This window comes from Haemaphysalis longicornis, unplaced genomic scaffold (assembly GCF_048455015.1).
Source record: "Haemaphysalis longicornis isolate Haplotype H1 unplaced genomic scaffold, Haemaphysalis longicornis Haplotype H1 scaffold_14, whole genome shotgun sequence".
In the NCBI taxonomy this organism is placed as follows: Eukaryota; Metazoa; Arthropoda; class Arachnida; order Ixodida; family Ixodidae; genus Haemaphysalis; species Haemaphysalis longicornis.
The window spans coordinates 17,793,458-17,814,602 of record NW_027526245.1 but is presented as its reverse complement, the minus strand read 5'-3'; the positions used below and the strand labels follow the sequence as shown (position 1 = coordinate 17,814,602).

General features: G+C 46.3%; 2 long non-coding RNA genes across 2 annotated transcripts; one reads left to right on the top strand and one right to left on the bottom strand.

Moving 5' to 3' along the window:
* Positions 1-307: 307 nt before the first annotated feature.
* Positions 308-2,702, bottom strand: LOC144165173 (uncharacterized). The gene is made up of 2 exons (XR_013321395.1): positions 2,296-2,702; positions 308-482 (listed from the first exon to the last, which is right to left on the bottom strand). It is a non-coding gene; the product is annotated as an uncharacterized LOC144165173 (long non-coding RNA).
* Positions 2,703-17,400: 14,698 nt separating this feature from the next.
* LOC144164985 (uncharacterized) lies at positions 17,401-18,578 on the top strand. Its single transcript, XR_013321292.1, has 3 exons — positions 17,401-17,557; positions 17,660-17,755; positions 18,154-18,578. It is a non-coding gene; the product is annotated as an uncharacterized LOC144164985 (long non-coding RNA).
* The last annotated feature ends 2,567 nt before the right edge of the window (positions 18,579-21,145 follow it).

Genomic DNA, 21,145 nt, shown 5'->3' with positions numbered 1-21,145 from the left:
GTCGGGCACCGAGATGGAGGCGATGCTTGTTCACTGGGACACCCAGGCCTGCTGCAGGGTCACATGCCTGCAAACCGACAGCGAGCAGCTCGGGTGGAAGACCAGGGTGCGCTACCTGGGGCTCATGCTGGACCACCGAGATGGCTTCTGCCAGGCCGCCAAGCAGCTCCGTGCCAGGACCGGATGGCCACCTCGGCTGTGAGTAAGGTGGCCGCCCAAGACTGTGGCTGCTCCCAACAGACAGCCTTTGGCTGTAGGGCTGCTGATGTGTGCGCTGCCGCTGGTCACCTTGCCGAAACCAAATTGGTGGCAGTTGGAGGGTGATTACCGCAAAGGCGCCTGTGCTTGCTTTGGAGCTCACAGTGCCACAAGTCGCTGGCCAAGGCGGGGGTGTGGACAATCGGGATGGCGGTAGAGCAGCAGGCCCTGGGCCACATTGACTGGCTGCAGCGCGCCAAAGGGGGAGGCCTCCTCTGCAGTAGCTGCACATCCACCAGCACTCGTTCATTGCTCCACCACACCACCTCAATTAAGGACTGATGCCACAACCAACGTGCTCCATCGCAAGGAATGAAGGAAACTGGCCACGAGGTACTTTCCATTGGTTGCCACATTTGATGAGCTCATGGCAAAAATGTCTGCATACCGCGCTGCAAACCACGTGCAGCTTTGGAAGAGAGACACTAGAACTATCACAGGAGTGAAAAAGCGTGATGTAAAGATTGACAGCAAGATGCCCAAGACCCTGAAGTATTACCAGATACGTTAGTGCTGCATCCATGGGGGCATGAAGTTCGCGAGCAGCAATAATGGCGGCGTGCACATAAATTATTGCAAGTCCCTCCTTGAAAACGTTTTTGTTACATTTACCCGCGGTTGCTCATTTCTTGCTAGCCATAACATAGCTAATCTCCAGGCTCAAGCCTTACTAGTTTCACTATGCACATTGTTGTTCGGCTTGCCTGAGCACATTATCACAAAATGCGATGTATGCCTGGCTCCATTGAAACATATAGTTTTATCGCTTGTGCATAAAGCAGCGCAGATCTATCTGTCTTGCTGGTGGAAAAAACATCTCTGTAGACAGCAAACGGGAGCCGACTGAAATTTTAAAAAGGAATTTTCACGGATGCCGGAACAGTGGGTTCAAAAGAAATTTACTGGCAGGTTGTCATGCGGTCCCAGTCGGCTAACGAGAAACAACTGCCGCGAAAAATTTATACAAGGGATTATCACGGATGCAATGAGAATAGCCACAGCCATGTCAAGTTTTGCGCTATGCCAGGTCTTGCGAGTTGCTCTTGCCTTATTTTGTAGGAGCCTCGCACTTACCACCTGGCAGATGTACTGTCAGGCAGGCTCTGTGAGTAAAACAACAAAAAACATTCCGGCGAAGCCACAAGTAATCGTCTACTGCAACAGGGTTTTCCGAAGGCGCACAAAAATAGAAGCGTGTCATACATTCGCTGTAAGCCCCCCCCCCCCCCCCCCCGATTAGGTTCAGCTTTTGGATACAGCTTATTTTATTAGGCATCAAACACAGAGTATTTCATGGGAAATACAGGACAATTACATGACCTACATATGTTTCTTTCCAGTCGCAAGTGCACTTGCGACTGGAGCGGTAGAAGCGACGAGATTTCTGCCGCTTTCCTTGTTCGTTTGGTCTCGACCAATTTTTGTCGCCGCGGACAGCAATCGCGTCGCTTCTATCGCTCCAGTCGCAAGTGCGAACGGGCCTTCACACTTGCGCTGCGTAGCCACACCACATCGCAATCTAAACCCATTTTTCGTGATTCACGCCGCCGTTAAAGCATGCACTGTCCATGTCAACACAACATGTCAATCTGCTATCAGGAATTTCACGATAGGCAAGCGCTTAAGCTTATTATTTGTGGAATGTTGGAAGCGGTCTCGAAATGTTATTAGAAAGTACGCCTTGCTGCTAAGGTTGAGGCTCTGAACAGGGTGGACAAAGGGGGTGGTCGTCATTTCCACAGGGACGGTCGTCATTTCAGTGCACAGGCGCAACAATACCTGCACACGCCACGCAGGAAAAATATGGAATACAATGCGATCGCTCCACGAACAAATCTGTCGTCAAAACTTGTTTTATCTCCCTTTTTTTTTCCCCTGAACACTGAGTTCATGGAATGACGCACGTGGAGCGTGCACCTTCTGCAAAAGAAAAACAACCGGACCCAAAAAGTTCACGTAAAAGGAATGTTTAAAGTAAACAAGAAGGCCAAAATAAAAATAACCGAGCACTAATAACAGAGCACATGGATGCCTCACCTTTTTTACTGCGGGCAGTGGCATCTGCAGTGTGCTGAAACACAACACACCACACCATGATGAATAACCAGATTCTTCTTGCCTGAAAGCGACGATTGCATCGGTCGAATTTTAAGGTATATGCATGTCTTTAACACATTTTCCCTTCAGTAGCTAACTTCTGCAATCTCAACACAAAGAAGCCCGCTTGAAGAGCAAGAGCTTTCCGCCATTTTGGCCAAGCGCGGGGACTAGGCAGACTAGGGAGGCATTCTAGCGCTTTACCAAAGACTAGGGAAAAATTTCTGGGGAGAAACAACAACTAAACAAACAAATCTAGCGCCAAAAAAATAATGACGTCATGCATATTTTAATGACGTCACACACATTGACCAATCAGCGTTTCCAGCCATTTCTCCCCCTATACGGATGTCACGGGAGTAAGGGCGCCCTTTGGTAAGGTGGCTAGAATGGGAAGGTGTGAGCACCGCGGCGCCTTCCTTCGGCTGCGCGTGACTCCTTTGCGCGCAGATGACACCAGGGGGAATGAGGCGCTGCCTGTCGAGGCGCGGTAGCCGCAGCCGGCCGCGCCGTCCTGCCCGCGCTCGCCCTGCCCTTGCCGCGGCCAGCTTCGTCGTGCGTTGTGGACCGTCTCGCGTCGTTCTCCCATTCTTGGCGCGATGCAGTCGACAGCAAAGAAGACGGAGCAAACGGAGAAAACAAGCTAACTCGCACATTCAGCGTAACACGTTTGCATGCTAAAGCGGCGGCAGAAATTCGCTAGTCAACGGGTGATGTGCCGCAGATTGCCTGCCCAGGGCATTCTGCTGCCCTGACGGCAACTGTTGTACGGTTTTATTGCATTACGAGGATACACGAACCATCAAAGTAATTAGAAGAAACTGAATGCAGTGAAGCATTGCGTGATGTAGGCTGAATTTCACAAATTCTTGTTTTTTTTTTAATTCTTCACCTGTAAAAAAATCAAAGGAAGCTTGCATTTACGCGCAGTACTTGAATGGCGAAGCTCTAGTAGGTGGGCATTGCCGGACCCGTAGTTAAGTTTCATTATCATTGTTTATTTGCATAGTTGCGGGGCTAGTAATTCGTCGTCATATGCATTGAAGAAGTCGTCTTCTTCGCCGCGAGTAATAGATGCAAAGTCATCCTCAGCATTGCAGACTTCCACTATGCTCTTCTCATGCAGCGGTGGCGGGATCTGCAAGTCGTCTCGGGAAAAAGGGGCACACTCCAATCCATCTGCCCAATTATCCATTATGGAATTATGCGGCAGCCCCGGTGACCTCTCCCAACAGGGTCTTTTAAGTTTGACATTGCGATAAAGTTTTTATCTATTTTTACATGGGCGGTAGCGCTTCACGACAGCGCTGTTTTTTTTTATTATTATTAAAGCCACCGCGCGTACCGAAGGCGCTCAGTGGTCGCCGCGAGGCACGCGCTCACTAGGGCTCGGCATTTTCGTTGTATCTTTTTCCTGCAACGGCGAAATTACGGCTTGTACAACAGCTCCGCTGTTAATACTTTTTATGTTCCCCCTGTAAGTATAATTTGTTTCCTCTTCCCCTGTAAGTACTTTTTATTTCTTCATCACCTGTTAGTACTTTATTTTCCTAGTTTTTTTCCTACTTCTAACTTCTTTTTGTTTCTTCACTGTAAATATTTTTTTCTTCACCTGCAAGTAGTTATTCCCCTCTGAATACTTTTTGTTTTCTTTTAACCGGGAAATGCTTTTTTTTAGTGTGCATGTTCTTCACCCGCAAATAAACCGTGTTTTTTTTTTTCATTGTAAATAAACGATTTCATGACGAGACCAGATGTGTTGCTTTAATGTCAACTATAATTTCTGATGTGAGCGGGAAAACTGCGTGCGGGCTGCCGGTTTGTTACGGCCGGGTAGCAGAAAGCGCTGCAGTGTCCGTCGAGACGGTTTCACTTAATGACAGTTCGCAGGCTCTACGGTAGTGCCGATCTGGAAGACGGCGGCTGTATTCCGAGGAAGGCGAAATGCATGGCGCCCGTGTAGCAAGTGGTGTTGTCAGTGCATATTATACAACCCCAAGTTTTTTTTTGTTTTTTTTAATAGAACCACTTCACGTAATGCACAAACGCTTTTGAAACTGCAATGCGAACTGGGCCCGTAAAACTACATTTCACGGGTGTAATGAAATGGGCTGACAAAAATTTTTTAGTGATAAATATTCGTTCTTTTACTCTTCCAGAAAGCGCACGATACCGCAACGGGTTCGTTTTTCACCTTGATGATAGAAATGCAGCCGACGCGATACTGGCGGTGCGCCCATTCCAGCCGCGCGCCTTACCGCGCCGTATACCGCGCCTTGGTCAACAGCGCCGCCCGTGGCATCCGCGCGCTGTGGAGTCACGTTTCCGCCGCCGGTACTCACACCTCCCCATTCTAGCCACCTTACCTTTGGTAAGGGAGGTTGAGGGAGGCTTTAAAAATGCGGATCGGAGCTGCAAGGTCGCCTCACTGTAAGGGAGTATGAAGGGCTCCTTCAGTAAGCTGAGGAAATGGGGTAAGGTAAGCAAGGTTTTAAAATTTGGGCCTTAGCATCGCCGCAGTTATCAGTCACCGCTTTACGAAGTAGCGCCGACAACGATCACCGGCGCTATATTTTACTGCGCTATCGCCCCTTGTCACGCATTTACAAACGGATTTTGAAATGAAATGAAATGAATGGACTTTATTTGCCATAAAGTATGTACAGATATTTATGGAAGGAAATTGGGAAAAAGTTTCTCAGTTGCAGCTTGACGGGCCCAAAACCCATACAGCAGCAGGACAGGGGGCTAACACAATCGTCTTAAATATAGGAGAGGAGAGAAAGGAAACAAAAACACAACATTGGATAATCCGAAGGTAGGTATCAAGCAGGGGGTAGAAAATAAAGTGACGATAATACTTTCAAAGGGCAGGTCATAACAAAAAATCCGCGCCAATACACCCTGTGAAGGTGGTTGGAAAGCGAAACTGTAAACGACACCCACAACGATTAACCACGCGACGTCACTTGGATTCACACGCGTGGCTCTACAAAAAGTGAAACCGGAGACAAGTGAGATGTACACAACGATACCCTTTATTACTTCAAAGAGATATTCTTTGCTAAGGTTAAATCAATGCATGATCCATGAATGGTGGTTGGTTGAGTTGTATTGGTGAAGGGCATGAGTGGAAACTTTTTATATTAAATTAAAAGAAGCTCAAACCCGGTGTTAGACGATCTCGCTTCTCAGTTTTTGCCGCCGCAGACGGACGCGACAGAGAAGAAGAATTGGGATACCATGCATTGGTGTGAGCTTCCTTTAATTTTTACTAATTGAGATACCATGCGTTGGTGCGAGCTTCCTTTAATTTTTACGAACTGTTAGCGCATGCGCAAGGCGTGCACACGGCCGCTACACGTGCCGTGGGCTGAGCGCACAGCGTCGCGAGAGGTCGCGTGACGCTATCATGTGGCATATTCAACGAGGACGCAGGGGGAAACCCCGCAGATGTGCTTGTTGAGTGCACCGTCTGTCTCTCCGGTCTCCGCATGTGCTCGTAGCTCAATTGGTAAGACAACGACTCTCGCCCCGTTTCTTATTCGTTCCAGGTTCGATTCCTGGCGGTGCCAGCAACTTCTTTTATTTGTTCGCAGGAGTTTTCTGTTGACGCCAACAGTAGCGACAGAACCCTCCGGAGGTAAAGTTAGAAAGCTTCGCTGTAAAAGACGACAGACACATAACGGCGGTGCAATCATCGACATCGCCCTAGTGAATGGTGGACCAAGTAAAAATAATTAAAACGGCGTGCAGGCAACAATAATTTCGAGTGACTGTGCTACAACGCAGGGGTGCAAAGAGGCGAAAAAGAACAAAACAACTGTACAGGGCAACGTTCAAAGCGTTCAGACCATACCCCAAGTAGCACAGAACATTAGAATAACGTTATCTGGAAGTTGCGAAAGTTTAAATAACGTTAAATGTTACGAGGCAATGTTTATCTAACGTTTAAAAAAAACATTCAATGTTTATGTTATGTTAGAAACGTTATTTTTACGTTGAAAACAAACATGTATGTTAACGTTTTGTTCCCAACATTTATTTAACGTTTAGGAAACAACTTAAAACCAACGTTAGAAATACTAATGTTATTACAATGCTCATACTCAACATTAAAGTAATGTAAATATACAATCATTATAATAACGTTCAGGACATGTTCAGGAAACAACTTATCACCAATGTTAGAAATGGTAACGTTATTAAAATGCTCAGGACTCAACATTAAAGTAATGTACAAATTGAAACATTATAATAACGTTCAGGGCATGTTCACGAGAGAACATTAATGGGATGTAAAAATGTAAACATTATTATAATGTTAAGAAGTAACCGCAAAGCAATGTTATAGGTAAGATCTTTATTGCAACATTATTACAATGTTCAAGGCATAACGTTGAAGTAACTTTAGAAATTTAACGTTATTAAAATGCTCGAGGTAATACTGTCAGTGTCAGGTAACATAATAAATCTGAACATAAGCATAACATTTAAGTTACAACGGCAGGGTGATGTTATGCTTGAAGCATTAAAGGGACAGACAACCGATTTTTGTCGAGTATATATTCTCTATCCCAAATGAAAGGGCATCACTTAAAGCACCTTGACGAGAAACGGTTTTGCTGATAACGCTCTAGAACTTTTTAAATCGAATTTTTGATCTACGAGCCGTATGTGTCCCTCCGAAAACTAATGCTGGCAACCATGACATAGAGTAGCTCGGCAACATACTTTTGTCTGTATGCGAAATAAAAATCGATATTTAAAAACTTGTTCCCAGCTAAAAAACTTTGAATCGCAGGCTTTCCTGTTCCTTTATGTGTTTTTTTTTTACTGCAAGGGTCTATTTTGCACGAATGCGCCATCTGTTGTGATAAACGATAGGTAGAATCTGGCTTCACGTTGTGGAGGCGGGAAGTTCGATTCTCCCCGGGCGCGACGTTTTTTTTTTTTTTTTTTTAAGCTGCCGTTGGCGTATTTGGAGACTGAAATCAAATATTTTTGGCAGAACAAACGCCCCTGACTCAGACAGAATCGTCAAAGCTCCTTCGCTGGGTCTGTTTACTGAACGCTGCCCTTGATTCTGGGCATGGTGGCTCAGTTAGCCACACTGAGAGCAACCCAGCGGCAGCGGGCGGCGTGTCTTTAGAATTTTCAAAGTAATGTTTAGAAATAGATATACTATTTAAGCTTGCACAAATACTTGTCTTAAAAGGTTTTTAATACGTAAATAAACGCTTCAGCAGTTACAGTAGCTGCTAGGTTTGCAGGTCACGTGACAGGGACACATATTGTAGTGTCAAGTTTCGACACTACGAACCGCCACACTTCCGATTTCAGGAAGTTTGCTGCCAAATTAAAATTATTTCCGCCAGTTTGTTTTAAAATTGCTTGTGGTTACCGGGCTATATAAAACGCTGGCTTTCATATGAGCTAGAGAACATACACGCGACAAAAATCGGTTGTCTGTCCCTTTAACGAAGTGTTCAAACTAATTGCACAATACAATTGGCTTTTACCAGTCTTCAGGGGTACAGGGGGTCAAAACAAGTCCTCCCCCCGAAATTTCTCGTGAGGGAAGTGGGGAAGGGGGGGGGGGGGGGGTCATCTAGGACGGGTGATTCGCGCGAACGTGAATCGCACGCGCCAGATAACGCTTCGAGGCTCCAGCACGTACTGGTCGGTTCTTCTGGCTCCCTCTTCACCATTTTGACATATTAAAAAGGGGGGGGGGGAGGATATTTCGGGTTATCTCCTTATTTCACATATATAGAACTTTGCATCTCGTGCCGTCGGCGTGTCACCACCGATTCTGCTATCTTTGGCGTGTCTTCCGCGGCCAACTTCCAGCTCGTTGAGCAGCTCTGGCGGCTCGGGCCAACAGTTCCTAATAGTAAAATAACCAGTCTTCAGCAGACAATCCAGTGGAAGCCGCATGCTCGTTCAATCAGTCACGTATATATTTTTTTGTACCAAGGATCGGCACAGCTAAGAGGCCACCTTTTTATCTTCTTTTCCGCGATCGACGCGTGCCTCTCTCAGCTTTTTGTTTTAATCTTTTCAGCAGCCTTCACGCAACCTCTGTTACTTCCCGTCACAGCTCCTAAAGCATGCGTTGCGCCATGGAAACTAGGTTCGATAAAGTATCACAAGTCTTGGTCGATGACTGGAGAGACAATTAAGGAGGACAGATGTCTGTTTGGGCCCCTGACATTAGAAAGATCAAAGCTCTAGTCAATGTGCAGGGATAGGCAGCTGTTTGAAATTGTTTCTTACCCCGTCCCCTTCCACTTCTTCAACTCGCGAGCCCTGGCGTAACATATGTTATGACCTGAAATAAGGTCCCCGCTTGTTACAGTGTTAAATTGGTTGAAAGAGTATGCACAATCACCTAACTATCTCGAATTAGGCTTGAAATAAAGAAAAAGGACGCTCTAGGCGAATGAAAACAACTGTCTGTTCTTAGCAGGCATCTTGACGAAGAGACAGAAAGGCAGTTTAGGGGGTCAGCTTTACGGGTGGGGGCGGGAAGGAAGGCTAACAACCCCCCCCCCCCCCCCCCCCGATATAAAATCCTGGCTACGCCAATGCTTTTAAAAATCGCAGCCACATTATTTCAGTGCTTGACTGCATTTTGACGCCGCCGGAGATGTGCTGAGACAAATGTTGTAAGTGTGTATGCGTGCGTGTTTATTTTGTGTTATGAGCCCAGCCCAGCCCAGGACATGGGCAGGCCAACGTGTTGAGGAGGATAAATTACAGCACCAATCGTGTCATCAGTTGTGGTTTTGGCCGCTACGAGTTCGCGCGAAACATTTCTCAGGCAAGGCGACTTTCCCCTCAGTTGCCTTTTGTTCCCTCAGAGGTAGGGTTGCCACCTGACCGGTTTTGGACCGGCCCGACCGGTTTTTTAGACCCCGAGCCGGTTGCCGGTCGCTACCTAAAACCGGCCGACATTCGCCGGTTTTTTGGCCATCGTGCAGCGGCTATTTCTTTTTTGGCCTTTTGTAAGCGTCAATACAGCCACTATCACGATAAATATGTGTTGACAAGCTCTGAAAAGACACGCCAGCCAAGAAAATATGTGGCCTAGCGTGATTCCTCAGATGGAAGGGGACCAAAGGGAGGAATAACACCATGAAATGCCGCCGGCGCGGTCAGCAAAAGCGGTTACTTTTCACTGCAGCACATTCAGAGCAATAACCAAAATCTCGATCGCTTTTGAGTAAAAACGTTATGTGGATTCCGCTGTAGGAAAACGCTACAATATATGACATTGTATGTCAAAAAACACAAAAAAGAACGTGACGTCTGTTTTTTAACAGACGTCACGTTGAACCTTCTATATAGCACGCCCCCCCCCCCTTCCCTCCCTCCCCTCCCCCCCCCCCTAAGGGCCGGTTTTTTTCTGCGAGGAAAGGTGGCAACCCTACTCAGAGGAATAGCTCCGTCAACAACCGGTCCCATTTATGACCAGTCCTATTGTTGCCCACCGCCGCTCCCCTCGTTTTGCAAGGCGTGTATCATGCGGGTGCGCGCGGCGGGTGGGGGCTTGCTCCCCCTCTCAAGACCTGCAGGGGAAGTGCGTCAAAAGCCTGTTCTTGTGTCTTGTATTCCGGCGTGAGGCTGCCTGGTATTTTTCTTTTCTGTCATCTGCACCGAGCGCAAGAAAGAGCGACAGCACAGAGCAGCAGAAGGTGTTTTGCGTCTTCGAGAAATACGTACTTGTTGCCGGGAAACAACGATTTGCAAGTCAAATGCAGGTTACTTCAAATATACACGAAACCACGCTTTTAACTATTTTCAGTAAGCATCATGAAGTTAAATTTATTTTAGGAATTGACTAGGAATGATTAGGAATGAATGTCTAGGATGAATGAATGAATGAATGAATGAAATAATGAATGAATGACTAGAATGAATAGGAATAGAAAAAAATGAATAGGAATTGACAGTGTTATGTGTAATTTTTACATTCCTGTCACGTTTGCACCGCAAATTCTGCGCCATTGAAGCAGAAAACAAAAATGCGAGAGCTGCTTCTTATCAATGCGGCGATCGAATTAACACCCATTGGATGATTTGGTAGATCTGTAACGAACTCACACCTACAGTGAAAACCAGAGTTGCCCTGCGCATGCAACGCGAGACTGCGACACCGCAGTTTCGCGTTATTTTGTTTCGCATTAGCCATATAAAGTACAACAGCATTGTTATGGTGCATCAGCCACAGAGGAAGAAGACACGAACGCCAGTGCCTAGCCTGCTCGCACGTGTGCTAAATTGTAGCCAAAACAACACGCTGGGTGCGCTCAGATCGACTCTGAGGTGTACATGTATTGAAAAGGAAGAAGCCGAGGCTCTGGCGTTCTTGGTCTGCGCGGAGCCTTCTGTTATGTAAATACGCCTTGTTGGTTGACGGTTTAACGCGCTGATGCAACGCAGGCGATGAGGCGCGCCGTAGTGGAGGGCTCCGGATTAATTTTGACGACCTGGGGATCTGTAACGTGCGCATAAATCTCGTACGCACGGGCGTTTTTGCTTTTCGCCTCCATCGTAAAAGCGGCCGCAGCGGCCGGGAATCGAACCCGCGACCTCGTGCTCAGTAGCGCAACGCCTTAGCCACTGAGCCACCGCGGCAGGTGCTTGTAAATGCTGCCATTCCATTTGCCGAAAAATTTATTTCGGGATTTTGTACTAACATGCGGCTAAAAAGGCCAGGAAGATTTTTTAATTTACATACCTTGTGGACATAGAATTGGGAGTAATTTTCCCCGGCATTCATAGAGTGCTCGCCATCTGTGCTCGCCACAACGCCTTAGCCACTGAGCCACCAAGGCGGGTGTAAATACGCCTTGTAAATACATCTTCGTTTCACGTCTTCCTCTCTGTAACATTTTGGTGGCGGTTGCTAACCATATATCCATGCTCCTGCCTTGAGCCTATACGAGCGCGTAAGTGCTCACAATCGATGATACCCTACGCTCACGCTCGCGCTACAAACGGCTAGCCTCCTGGTTATAAGTTTAGTCGGGAAATCGACTTCATTGTCGATGGGCGGTGGACCCAAGGTGAAATCAAGCACCGGGAACCTTGCGAAGTATCTAACCAAGCTTTACAGCCTTCCTTTGCAGCCGCATAACAGTATTTCTAGAGTGGATTTCAACTTTTACATCTACGTATATAAACTGCACTCCGCTGTAGCTCCAATTCCTCCCCATAGCGCTGCGCTGGCGGCACGATTGCTGCCTAAATATTTTGATGGCTGCTGCTGCGGTGTTGTTAATTCACTGCAAAAGCTATAATGTTTGACAACTGTATTACCTTTGATGAAACTTCATAAAAATATTTAGGCGACGAAATTGAAACTTTGAAAACTTCCCTTTGCGGCAGACGTAATAAATTCGTCAATTTTGATGCAAGCCTAGGTTTATCCGCCGTGCAAAAGCACGCACCACGTCGAAATATAGTGTTACGCGTACAGTTAAACCTGTATGTAAAGAAGTTGATAAAAATTCAAAATTTTCGTTACATGCAGGTTTTCATTATATGCAAGTTTCGATTTAAGGCACCCGTAAATGAAGCAGAAACTAAATCAGAATACTTGACATCAGGGATAGTGAACTCTACCTTCAAGAATTTATTTGAGAGTGCAAAAATGCTCTATTTGCGGCTTCTGCTTTTCCACGAAGTTTTTCAGTACACGGCAGTCCAAAGAATCAAGGTCACTTATACCCCTGTATTCGCAAGCGTAACGTAACTATCAATTTTGCCTTTTGACACTCTTCGCTGCTTTAACCAGTTTCAAGGAGCAAACGTGTGCTGAAAGGGCGCCTTTTCGCGAACTTGATGCTATTTAATTGTGCACTCAAACTTTTAGGGGCGAAGCTCCTTAGGGCGTGGGTCTGTCCATCCTCGACGTATGTATGTAGCCACCTCTAGTTTAGTTCTTGGATTGTTTACTAGATGGCGGTACTTGTATATGATGAAAAGATGCGCTTGGATTGTTTACTAGATGGCGTGGCTACCTCTAGTTTAGTTCTTGGATTGTTTACTAGATGGCGGGGAGCGTTGTAATAAAATCCGTTCGCTGTTGGCGCGCGCTCGGAGTCGCCCGATGGATAAGGCTGCAGATGTGCGAGCCCGCGAGGCAGAAGCGCTCCGTGAAGCTGCGCGACGCCGCCGCCAAGATCCTGCCGTACGAGAGCGGGAGGCCGAAGCGTGTCGTCTGGCTGCGCGACGACGCCGCCAAGATCCCAGCGTTCGAGAACGAGAGGCCCAAGCGTCACGGCAACGGCGCAAGGACCCTGCCGTACGCGAAGCGGCACGGCTGCGGCGCGAAGAGGATCTCCAAAACGTCAGAGAACGGGAAGCGGCGAGAAAGCGCGCGTATCGGCAGGCAGACCCCGATGCAGTGAGAGCTCGTGAGGCGTCTGCAAAACGCATCAGGCGAGCTCAGCCCCAAGGTGCCGACGCGCGGTTTAAGCGGGACTTTCTAGACGTTACGTTCGGACACAGATGTAGTGGGCGAACTTTCACTGAAGAGTCACGGTTTTACCGATGATTTCCCCTCAGGAGCTTCGCCCACTCATCATCATTCACCCCGTGGATATGCTGTGAATTTTTTTGAGAAGGTGCTAGCTGGGATGCTGTACCGAACGTTAACTTTGATCCTACTTGCCTGCGGAGACGGCACCTGAAATTGCGAGCTTGTCTTGAAAAGACAAATCTTTCACCAACGAGCCTACACCTCAGAAATCAGTGGAGACGCGCGAATATACTCACCGACAGTTGGGCCTAGCACCTAAGCGACACCACACTCACATTGGAAACACACGGTAGTTTGCAGCGCGGGCAATGTTCGCTAAATTAGTGCATATCTCCAGCCAATTTTTCAGAAAAAGTGCAAAAAACGATGGCTCATCAGCGTATCGACTTCGTTACATGAAGGTGTAACTGTTGCCATGCCTTCGTTATATAGACCTCAGGTCGAAAACGCATCGTTTTCAATGAGGCTGGCAATGGGGATTTGAAAAACGTTGTTAAATCCAGGAATTCATCACATGGAAGTTAGTTACATCCTGGTTCAAATGTAATTGAAATGACTCCTTTTTTTCCCATTTTGTGCCTTGCAGACATTGTGCTAACTCAAAGCCCGAATTCTTCTCACAGGCAAGGGCAAGACGATTAGGAAGTATTCGAGTCCTTATAATCAGCCGAAGCGCAATATTACGCGCAATATCAGCCTCCAATTACGCGAACTTCGTTTAACACCTTGAGTTGCGTTTGTTGTTGAAAAGCTGCGTACCCATATTTTTCCCATCATCGTGTGCGGCGTAAGGACATGAAGCCCTCGAAAAATGGGGAGGGGGAGGGAAGAGGGGGGGGGGGTCGAGCCTTTCAGCGCCCACTTTGTTGGCGCCTATGCCATCGAGCTAATTTGAAACGAATCATCCGATCACACTGTCTCCCTGTTACTGCTATGACGGGGTCTGGGACATTTCGGTGAAGCACGTTTCGGCGCACGGGCTTTCCGATGCACGGACTTCTCGGTTCAAAGGCATTTCGATGGGAAAACATTTTGAAGAACAGATATGGTTACTCGTAGTGTGCTCCTAACGTGCCACGATGGAAGAAGACAACGACTGTAGAAAACGACGACGAAGCGTTTGAGTACGCAAGCAGTGCACGTGCAGTTTTCTGGAAACAGCGGTAATAAGACAACGCCAGCGGTGCGCTGTCTCAACCAGGTCATGTAAAATATATTTGTTGGTACTAGCCACCTACTTCGGTCTGGTTCTTGTATGCCTTATTTGCTTTGAACGTATAGTTGTATTTTGATTTTGGTAAATCATATGTCGTGAATGACTATTTACTGCACTTACTGAATTTTTTTATTAATGCCGCGTTTCAAAAGTTTATCTTACGATTTATGTCCATTGTTAGGTTTTTCTTTAACACACTTCAAGCAACACCTATTATAAAGCTGATTTATTTTACTCGTTGCGGCTTATTTCCTATTAAGTTGTGGTTCTTTGGGCAGGGGAGATATTGCTCTAGATTCACTGAGAAAACATTTTAGAAAACATTAGAAAGAGCAGTTTCTAGCCGTAATATCCCGTAATTTGCGTAATATCCCGTGATTTACTGTGAAATTATATCCTATTATTTCTAGTCGTGAGACTATGTAATTTTCGGAGCCGTTTAACGGGGGAGGAGGGGGGGGGGGAGATGGACTCCATGTGCGAAGGCATGCTTTATCGGCGATCAGGCGAGAAATTACGTAATCGTGTTCGCTAATAGTGCTCAAGGCTGCAGGGGTAACTCGCTTATTTAAAGCATACATGTACGAAAAAAAAACCCTTTTTTGTAGTTATGTGACCACACAGTTATTCCGTACGCACCAGCCGGACTGGTTAAGTTGCCCACGATTCTTTTTTCATCGAAGCATGATATTTCTGACTAGTGAATCAAAACGTTTAAGTTCTAGTTTACAAAAAAAAAATGCCACTGGTGTTTTTTACAAATGTTCTCCCTACACCACTCGTATTTCATGTTTGGTTATGAAGCGTTCCTTGATCCGGGCATCACGATCAGTCTCGTTCAAAGCCAATCTTGTTCGCGAGTCCTCCTCATTCTGTTCGTTGAGACGAGCAGGTAAGGCTGTCTTCTTCACTTTGCGATGTAAAAAGCGAACTTCGCGGCGCTGTCCCCAAGGGCGGGTCGAGAAGTGTCCCGCCGCATCGTGCGACGTTCCTTTGTGTTGCATCCCCCCACGGCTTTTTGTTCATTCAGACAGGTTTCAGCCGCAGGCAGCGGCTGCGGAAAGTTGCTTGGAGATCCACTGCCTTCTCGCCCCATATGAGAGGGAAAGAAAAAAGGGCAAGGGCTCAAGGGGTCTTTTCTCGCCACTGCCGAGAGGACCCCGTGCGCACCCAGCTCCAGTCGTTACACCGGATCGTTTACCTGGCACACTGCAGTTGTAGACGTAAGTATATGCGCAAGCGCATGCTTGTTCAGTCGTAGCCTGTTCGATGGTGTTATATCTTCCTCCGTGGTCTGTCCAACCGAGACCCGTTTATCGCTGGATATTCAAAACGAAACGCGAGAGGCGGCGTTTGGGCAATGTGAGCGACATACAAGGAAGGTGTGCAGGAGCAACTCGTGAGTATTTTCTTGCTTATAGGCCCGTGCACACTTGCGACGAAGCAACGCGATTTCTGTCGAGGCGACAAATTGGCCGAGACCGAACGACAAAACGGATCACCGGGCGGCAAAAGCTTCCGAAATCGCGTCTCAAAGTCGCAAGTGTGAACAGGCCCTTTATGTTTGGTGAACTATATAGTAGGCAGTATTGATGGAAGAATCGATGTTACGGGTACGTTGCATGGAAACGATTTTTGCGCGCCTTGCGCAAAGTGAATTCGGATAACTAAGCCCACACTCGAATGATCTTCACTTCAGCCGGGCAAGTCAGGTAGCGGCTTGGGCACGCGAAACAAAATAATGTGCGTCTCACGTTAGTTCGCTGTGCGAAATTTTGAAAAAAAGAAGCATTACGTTTGCCCCTAATTGCCTGGCGATGCGATAATTATGTTGGGAACGCCGGGGTTCCTTAACGTGAAAAAAAAAGGAGGGGGGGGGGGGGTGCCGCTACTTCGGAATGTAGTCGTTACAAATGCAAACGAACAGGTCAGAATGCACCCTTTGGTAGCCTATCGCAAAAAGTTCGTCAAACGTCTGGGATATATTGTTAAAAGCTGCAAACCTGAGCCTTTTGTCGTAGCTTTCTTCGCTGGCGATAAGCAACCAGTCAACCTGCGTGACTATATAGCCAACTTTGTTAGAAAGGGGCACTTTGAGGGCTGAAGGTGTCACAGAGGGTGGGAAAAAGTGCGCTGTTCGAGTACATGCGTTCGTTTGCGACTTACATTTTTGAAATGCATTAAGCAGCATAGCGCGTTCTTGAGTTGTGAGAAATGCACCCCAAAAGGCTGGTAATAGCAGCTGGTAAAGAGTCGAAGTCACTTTCATTGCAGGCTATGGTTTTCAAGATACCCTCAAACCGGGAAAGCCGCGGAGTTCATCGACGATGAGTGCCAATCCCGAGACCATAGAAATCAGTAAGTAAATATTGCTCAATTGTGCAAATGGCTAGCGGGTTTAGCGAATCAAAATGGAAAAGCGAATTAAATCAATAACGCACAGCACAACAGGAGCTGGAATGACCAGGGCAGGTGCCACTTTCAAATAAGCCGATAAAGATCCGAAGGGGGGAATTGGGGTTAAGAGGTGTGGGAGGTACTTGGTCATGCTAGCGATCACCCACTCCCTCTAAAGGGAGCCGTTCCGCCCAAAAGAGGTCACTCTGGATACAGAATTTAGCCTACTGCGCGTACTTTATCAGAAGTTTGGAACCAACACGCTTTCATTGGGGCCGCATTGATCATGCACAGCCGTCGTTCGCCGAAATAAAACCGACCTGCTTCGAGCAAAAAGGCTAGTTCTAGTACTGTTCATCGGTGGTGCGGTTTCGAACAGCTTGAATCAAAGGCTTTTACATCCGTGGTTCCAGGCGCTCTTCCCAACTTTTGAAAAATCCTGTAAATGCTCAGCGGTGATGAATAACAGGGTGCGTTTCATATGACGAGGTAACAACGCCGAGCGTGAAAAAATAAAAACCATGGTTAAAGTGAACGGTAACAAATTTAGTGGCTGCATGGCTTTGACTGAACAACTGAACCTTCCTGCATTCGTGCAAAAAAAAAAAAAATAATGCCCGGGTTGTTGTAAAATGCTCAAATTATTCCTCCTTTCTTCCCCTAGCCTGTTCCAAGCATGTATTAAACATGTCACACAACTCTTTTCAGTGCTGAGAAAGACTAGGATCGAAGTTGTTCGTCTATGAGTTCCCATTTTGGTTCCCTTTATTACGTAAGTAAACTTGGACCATTATACACATTCGTGTTTAATGGGTGTGTTCTTTTGTGTGAACCATCTGTAATACCTTTGTAGCACTTTGTGTTCTTTTTTTAGGTGAAAGATCTGCCGGACTGGAGGAGCAAACGTCGCTTCTACAACCAAGCGAATTTTCAGATGGGTTGTTTCGATTGAGGTAGCGGTCAGATCTATATACAGTTGGACAGGAAGAAAAGAAGAAAAAGGTTCGAGAAGCTTATCCGTTCCCGAGTAGTATTTGGTGAGTGTAGAAAATTTCTGAGAGCGTATTTTGATTTGTTTTAGTAGTTCAATTTATGAACTGCTATGCAGCCCATAACTAGTCGCGCCCTATGCTTTCCAGCTGCTGCTGGTGTGACGCAGGTCACAGTCGATAGCGGGCCACATCTTTGGTGACTGGCTCCGCTTTGCGAATATTGGGCTTACAGGAACCCACAAGGTAAGCAATAAACTAATATTCTCAAAATTTAATAGTGCATTTATATTTAAATGATTTTCATCCTAATCTCTGCCTAATAAAAGTGCATGAACCATGCAGAAGACATAACACTCCGCTAGCGAGCGACTTTGACGAACAGTCACTAACCTGTATAGGCTACTGACTCGGGAGATTCAAGTTGGGAGTCAGGTGACCCAAAATTTTGTGCGCTTGCTTTCTTCTGGTCGTATGGTTAGCACGAGTTGCTGCGTAGCTGCTTTTAGTGTGTGCATGTGCGTGTGTGTGCGTGTGTGCGCTCGTTAACTAAACAAATCCTTAGGCGGCGACTACTTTTTCGCGCAAAAACAGCCTACTGCCGCAGCGTACTGAAGTAGGAATTGTTTGCTTTTTCCACACAGACGCAGCCAGCCCCTGGATGGAGCCTCCTCTCCTGCACAGCAGCAGCAATGGAGTGTAAATAAAAAAATATACATACATGTAACCATGCAAAAATAAAATAAAATTTTATTTGAAATTTCACTTTTCCTTGTTATTTTGAAAATGCTTTAAAATATATCGTAACCGGCAAACGTGGATAACAGAAACAATGCTCCACGATACACATTCCACACGTTTGGCAAAACGTCACTGTAACGTTCCTGGTCCACATTATGAAAAGGTTTTGCAACGTTAAAAGATCGTTTCAAGCGTGTTTTCTGCAACGTGAGGTAAATGTAAATCCAACATAATTAATATGTTGTCGAAATGCTTCCTCACAGTTCCAGTAATGTTTGACGAAACGTTACTGTAACGTTTTTAGTTGTTCTTAAAATGTTTTGGTAGGGTGCTTCTGCAACGTTAGGTAAACGTAACTCCGAAAGTATTTATGTGTTGTAGAAATGCTTTCTTACTGTTCGCATAACGTTTGGCGAAACGTGATGTAACGTTTTACATTGTTTTTAAACGTTTTTTGAACGTTATTAGCTTGTTCGCTGCGACGTTAGGGAAATGTAACACTAACATTAATAATATGTTGTAAAAATGTTTTGTGGACGTTTAAATAATGTTTGACGAAACATTATTGTAACGTTTTTGATAACATTAGTTAAACATTTCAAAAAAATGACATTAAGAACATTGCTCTAACGTTAGCACCAAACAAAAAAAAAATACGTTCTTCTAATGTTTTGGTGCTACTTGGGACTAAAGCAATCTTTTAAGCAAGCAAGGCTAGGTGGTGTTTTTGCGCCTCACCTCGTCTGTTCGTGTGTAATTCCCCCTGTTTTACGTTTTCGTGCCAGGAAGCGCACCTCCTCACTTCAAGATGTTTTAAGCTGGATAAAGAAGTGATATCAACCTGCTTGATAGCAAGGTCTCTCAGAAGAGGGGGTAATCTATGGCGAAGCATTTGCGTACGTTCGTTCGTGAACGAGGTACTAGCCATTATTGTGGTGACCTAGTGCTATGAGAATCAACGCGTCGATTTAGGCAGGCGATGTTAATTAAACAGTTTTGGCCAGATGTTTGAACCTTTCTGTATTCTCAGATAATGAGTGGCAGCCTGCCGTTGACCCTGAAGAAGAAAGTGTGTGACAGATGCATGTTACCGGTAATCCCCGGAGCAGAAACTTGGAGGCTGACTAAAAGGGTTTAACTTAAATTGAGAACGACTCAGCGGGCAATGGAACGGAAGATAACAGGCGTAACATTAAGGGACAAGAAGGGAGTGGAGTGGGTCAGGGAACAAACGCGTGTTAAGGAAATATTACTGGAAATTAGAAGAAGAAATGGACGTGGGCAGGGCATGCAATGCGAAGGCAAGATAACCGGTGGTCATTAAGGGTAACAGAGCGGATCCCTAGAGAAGGCAAGCGTGGCAGGGGGCGGCAGAAAGTTAGATGGGCAGGTGAGGTCAAGAAGTTTGCGGGGATAAATTGGCCACAGTTCGCACAGGACCGGGATAATCGCAGATCCATGGGAGAGGCCTCCTCTGCAGTGGGCGTAGATAGTCTGCTGCTGCTGCTGATGATGACAATATGCTAAAGATAGTCGATAGTGGAGTAACTGATGCAGTTTGAGAATATGTAGTTGTCGAAATAACGGTTTGGTGTGGCAGGCGAATGGTGCGTTGCAGATTAAACTAATTATTTTCATTTATAAAAGAAACAACTGATTTACATTTGAAGCTGATGCCGTGCCCCAAACGAGACAGCAGTAGTTTAAATGAGTGAAAAATGAAGCACTGTCGATTATCATTTTTACCTTCAAAGGGCGGTATTTCACACAGAACAGCATTCCTACAACTTTAGAAAGTTTGCCCGCAACAAAGTTTATGTGGTTAGTTCATGACGGGCACTCATCAAAAATCACACACAGTGTTTTGACTGAACCTACTATTTCAACTTTTGAGCCAGCTTGCATATTGTCATTTTACAAGGCAACGTTATTTATATTTTGCCTGAAAGAACGGCTTTCGTTCTATTGACATTTATCTTGAGTCCATTATCATAGGTTCAACGGTAAACTTTTCCTAAAACAGAATTTCACGCAATTGGAAGGCTAGCAGCACAGTTAGAGGTAAAAATTGCCCCCATCTCCCCGCGAGGGAACCCTGGTGTGATGTGGCGCATGCATACACGAAATGAGAGAATACACGTGTTTTAGCAACAACCACCCAGCTCTTTATTACATTTAAGAATGATGACTTTGTGGTCAGTAAAGTGCACAGTGTGCGGTTGCCGCAGCAGTGGTCCAATCTTGGTTTCATCGTCGATGTTCGAGAAGAACGAGAACGAGCGCTGACTGAACCGCCGCGGAACGATACCCGCTTTATATTCACAACGTTTGAAGGAGAGGAGACCGCGGGAGAGAGTCGCGCATGCGCGCACATGCGCACCGGAGCAGCTGTTAACGCAGCGTTAACGCAGCGAAGCGCGCGCCAACCAAGCGCGCCAGCTGCCGTTATGCTAATGCGCCGGAGTGAGAGTATTGCGCCCAGCTGTGGGAGAGACGAACGGAGGAGAGTCGCGCATGCGCAGGTGGCGTGCGGACGGACGCCGACGACGCAGGAGGGACATGCCTCAGAGCAAGAGATGCGCCGCATCTAATAACAGAGTTGTATCATCGGCATAAATTACATATTTCGTGTTGTGATCAACAAGCACTATATCCTTCTCGGAACAGCGCAAAGGGACAAGGGCGAGATGCCGACGGGACACAGCGCTGACTAACACCAGATGTTTATTGCACAAAATTACTTAGACACAGAATTCTGTTACAACAAATCAGAGGAAGAGGGAAGATGAAAGAAACAGAGAAATTTCAAGCCGTCACTGCAGCTCACGTGCTGTCACCAGATAAAAAAAGCAATTTCTTCGTCGGTGAACAACACCGATGGGTAGCTGACACACG